The sequence below is a fragment of the Rhinopithecus roxellana genome, chromosome 13 (assembly GCF_007565055.1).
Source record: "Rhinopithecus roxellana isolate Shanxi Qingling chromosome 13, ASM756505v1, whole genome shotgun sequence".
In the NCBI taxonomy this organism is placed as follows: domain Eukaryota; kingdom Metazoa; phylum Chordata; class Mammalia; order Primates; family Cercopithecidae; genus Rhinopithecus; species Rhinopithecus roxellana.
This window is the reverse complement of record NC_044561.1, coordinates 104,964,448-104,968,912: the sequence shown is the minus strand read 5'-3', so window position 1 is coordinate 104,968,912 and position 4,465 is coordinate 104,964,448. Positions and strand designations below refer to the sequence as shown.

At 54.2% G+C, this 4,465-nt stretch overlaps 1 non-coding gene across 1 annotated transcript; it reads left to right on the top strand.

The window, feature by feature from the left end:
- The first annotated feature begins 2,535 nt into the window (after window positions 1–2,535).
- Window positions 2,536–3,490, top strand: LOC104653704. The gene is made up of 2 exons (XR_004052530.1): window positions 2,536–2,734; window positions 2,865–3,490. It is a non-coding gene; the product is annotated as an uncharacterized protein C20orf203 (transcript).
- The last annotated feature ends 975 nt before the right edge of the window (window positions 3,491–4,465 follow it).

The window sequence follows — 4,465 nt, the reverse complement described above, 5'->3', positions numbered from 1 at the left end:
AAATAGGAATAGTTTTACTTCTTCCTTTGCAACCTAAATGACTATTTTCTTGCCATTGTACTCAGTACAATGTTGAATATGAGTTGTGAATTCAACTTTGCCGTAAGAGTGGACATCCTTGTCTTGTTCCTGGTCTTGGGGAAAGCACCCAATCTCTCACCATGAAGTATGATACCAGCTGTAGGAACACTCTTCTTAGAACTCCCTGAAAGATTGGCTGGTTTACATCCTCAGTTCCAGCAGTATACAAGCAGGAGACCTAGTCCCCCATCCCTTGCCAAAACAGTAACCCCAGGCTTTAGAGGCAAAGAACCCAAGCCTGGGAGGGAAGTGCCGCATGCTATGTCACACAGATACTCAGCGACCTACAGTTCAGCTGTCCACATGCACTGGGAGTGAGCCCTGGACACTCAACCTTCCCTCCCCTGGGGTGGGATGCCTTGAGACCCCCTTAAAAAAGCACTGGTACAGAGGAACTTCTGGGTTCTGTTCTTGTATAAGTCACTGGCTGTGCAACTGTAGGCAGGTCACTTTCCTCTGGACCTTGGTTTGCCCATCTGTGTAGTGGAAAGAGTGGTCCACCTTGAAATCTTCCAACTCTGACCATCTCTGCCCCACCCACCCTTAAATTCACAGTGGCTTCAGCATCCGCCACTGCCCAGAGGATCCACCAGAGGGCGCCCCAGACCATCATTTGACCCAGCTTGGGTGCAGGGTGCCCTGGGGAGGCTGAGAGCAGTGCTTATTTTCCAGGAGCTGCTAGCTGTGCTTGCACAGACTTCCTGTGGCTAGACCCGCCCGCTCCTCTGGCTGAGCTCTGATCTCCAGGAAGGGAGTAATGGAGGCACCATCCCCAAGGCGAGTGACCTAGCACTCACCTTGCCTGCTCTGGGTTGCCGCCTGAGACTCAGGCTTTGCAGCATCAGGGCCAGCAGCCTTGCATCTCTCAGCCTTGGAGCCTTGGGAGGCTTCCACCATCTGTGAGCGGGCCTCTCACCGGTGCTGCATCCTTTCCCCACCAAATTGCCCAGCAGCAGGAAGCCCCCCAAACTGGTGGGTGTCTGGCCACCTGGAATGAGGACCTCACTGTCCTTTGTGGATGTGAATGTATTCATGCTAGGGGCCTGGACAGTGTAGTGTCCAAAACCACAGCATCTGGGACTCCTAGATATCTCCAGGATAGATCCCAGAACCATAGAAGCAGAAATCACAGACATCAGGGACCACCCAGAACTTCCCAAAAAAACCAGAGGAGGCTCCATCAGCACCCCCATGACCCCCCAGGGCTGATTTTACCCTTCAAATAAAATCAAAACCTTTGCTTTGCAAATTGAGCTCCAAGACACAGCAGCATCTCCCTACCATTCCAAGAGTCTCACCAGCCCCGTGCATGGAGGGCTGCTGGGCCCCCTCTGGTGCCAGGGGTATTTGCTTTTTTTTTTTTGAGACGGAGTCTTGCTCTGTCGCCCAAGCTGGAGTGCACTATCTCAGCTCACTGGTGCGATCTCAGTTCACTGCAACCTCTGCCCCACCAGGTTCAAACGATTCTCATGCCTCAGCCTCCCAAGTAGCTGGTACTACAGGCGTGCACCACCATGCCCAGCTAATTTTTGTATTTTTAGTAGAGACGAGGTTTTGCCGTGTTGGCCAGGCTGGTCTCGAACTCCTGACCTCAAGTGATCCTCCTGCCTAGGCCTCCCAAAATGACAGGTGTGAGCCACTGCACCCGGCCACATTTGCTTTGCGTTCTAGTTGTTTGTATGTGTGTTTTCTCTCCCCTTCTACACTGGGGTCCCCTTAAAGGCAGAGTGAATCTCAGATTCATCTTAGTCCCTTCCTAGGGTCTTGTTCAGGACCCTGCATCCAGTAGATGCTCCACAAATGTCAACATAGCAATCCAGATCGCATCCTCTCCTCACTCAAAGGATCCAGGGCTGCCTCTTCCTCTTCCGTAGCAGTGTGGCTTTGCGGAAGACACTTAAGCTCTCTAATCCTTCTCCTCAGAGTGCCAGACTGCAGCTGCCACATGAAGAGGTAAGACTCAGACAGGCTAGGTGCCAGGTCACCCCCCAGTTCCCCAGACCTTTCAGATGGTAGTGGCTGGCTACTCAGGTCAGACCAGATACTGTGCTGGACACTTCAGCTTTGTTATCTCCCCCAATCTTCTCAGAGGCCCTTTGAGGTGGGCACTGTTGCCATCTCCAGCCTTACAAATGGGGAAACCCAGGCATGTGACAATGAGCTTCCTTGCCTGAGGTCACGTTGTTTGGCAAAGGTGTCTGAGCCTATAGCCCTTCTTTGAACCGAGTTGGGGCAGAGAGTTTTCTTGTCCACCCCGTAAGAATCTTCAAGGCTCAGAGATCATTTGCTCCAATTTTCTCATTTCTTTTCCTTTATTTATGTATTTACTTATGTTTTGAACAGGGTTTCACTCTGTTGCCCACTTTGGAGTGTAGTGAGGCAATCATGGCTCACTATAGCCTCGACCTTCTGGGCTGAAGTGATCCTTCCACCTCAACCCCTTGAGTAGCAAGGACCACAGGCGCAAGCCAACACACCCAGCTAATTTTTTTTTTAGAGATAGGGTCTCCTATGTTTCCTAGGCCTGTCTTGAACTCCCAGGCTCCAGTGAGTCTCCTGCCTCAGCCTCCCAACATGCTGGGTCACGGGCAGTAGCCACCTCGCCTGGCCAGTTTTTCCTTTACAAAGACTGGAATGTGGAGCCCAGAAAGAAGTGCTGTCCCTGTCTCTCATACCTGGGCTGACACTGGGGACTGTTGGGAAATTACAGAAGACCTGAAGCCCCCTGCGAGTCTCAGGTACTAAGATTCTGTGATCTTCTTGGGGGTCTTGTTCCCAATAAGTCACGTCAGTCTTGACTGGACTCACTGCCCACCTCTGGGACTTTGGCGGTGGGGTGCGAAGGAGGACCTCAAAGGCTCAGCGCGTCCACCCCCAGCCCAGCCACCAGCGCCAGCCGCCTCCTCCACAACACCCAGGCCCTTATCAGGAAAGGATTTGGGTTGGTGGGGAGGGGCGGGGGGGAAGTTGGAGGCCCCAGGCTTGGCAAGGTGGGTGAGAGAGATAGGGAAGTGGGGAGGGGGCTGTGGGCCCCTGCTGGGTGGGGGAGGGCAATGGGAGGGATGCCCAGAATGGGCACGGTGGGGTGCTTTGGCCAAGCTCTGTCCTTGCTGGCCTGGCCCTCAACATGGTTCCAGGACTTCTGCCTCCCATCCTTGCCAGGCAAGTTGCCTGCACCTTTAATTAGCAAGCAGCAGTTTCTCCCCGATTCATCACGGTCGCTGTTTAATTAGCTGAGCCCAGGGCGCCCCCACCCCCAGCTCTGCCTGCTTGTCTCACCAAGGCCGCCACCACCTCATGGTGTCCCCTGTCACCACTCCCCATACTTATTCTGCTCCCCAGAGTGGGGGATGGGCCCATAGCTGAAACCTCAAGGAGATTCTGGGCACCGGCGCTTGTATTCAAGGCATCCAGCAAACATGATTAGGGACCGAGGCTGCGCCAGGCTGGCTCTGGGTAGAACCCCGGCCGGACATGCGGGGCAGGCTCTGGTCCTGTCCAGCTGCTGGAGAATGGCTTCTCCCTTGGGAGGTGCTGGGACGTCTCTCTGGCCTGGTCCCTGGGTGCTGGGAAGAGGCTGCTGTACTCCTGTGTGTCACTGCCACCCCACATCCGGAAAGGGACACCATGTCTTCCTCTTCTTTCCTCTTCCAGAGCCCAGAAAGCTCCTCTGAGAACACTGGACTTCAGGAGAGGGGCCCATGCTCTGCACCTGGCCCTCAGCAGCCAGATCCTAGAGTCCCAGTGTAAGCTGTGGGCCAAGGGAGGGGGGCGGACTCAGGCCTGCTTTGTGCCTGCAGGATTTGGGGAATCGGGAGCACTGGCGGGAGCCCATGGTTTGGGGCCGAACCAGCCCCCTTCTGTTTTCCTGAAGAAGGGTGAGGCTGAGGGCCCTTGGAACAGAGCCCCTGTGTCATTCTGTGCAGGACCAGGGTAGCCACTAGTCACTGTGTGCAGAAGCAAGATGCAGAGGCTCAGCCTCCATCCCAAGCCTGTGCTCCTGCTGGGCTGTGGGAGGTGTGACCCTTCCACTGTTTTGTGAACTGAGAACATGGAAGGACTGGCATTTGCTGTGTTACCCTGTGGTGCCGTCAGTGTGTTGTGATTAGAACCCACCCACTCTGGTACTGTCCATCTCTGTGGCCTTGGGCCAGCCTCCAAAACGTACCATGCCTTAGTTTCCCTATGATTCATAGCTGCTTCATGGGCTGTTGTGAGGATTAAATGACTTACAGTGTGTTTGGGTTTGGTTTTGTTTGGATTTGTTTTGTTTTTTCTGAGACAAGGTCTCACTCTGTTGCTCAGGCTAGAGTGCAGTGGTGCAATCACAGCTCATAGCAGCCTCGACCTCCCAAGCTCAAGTGATCCTCCCATCTCAGCCTCC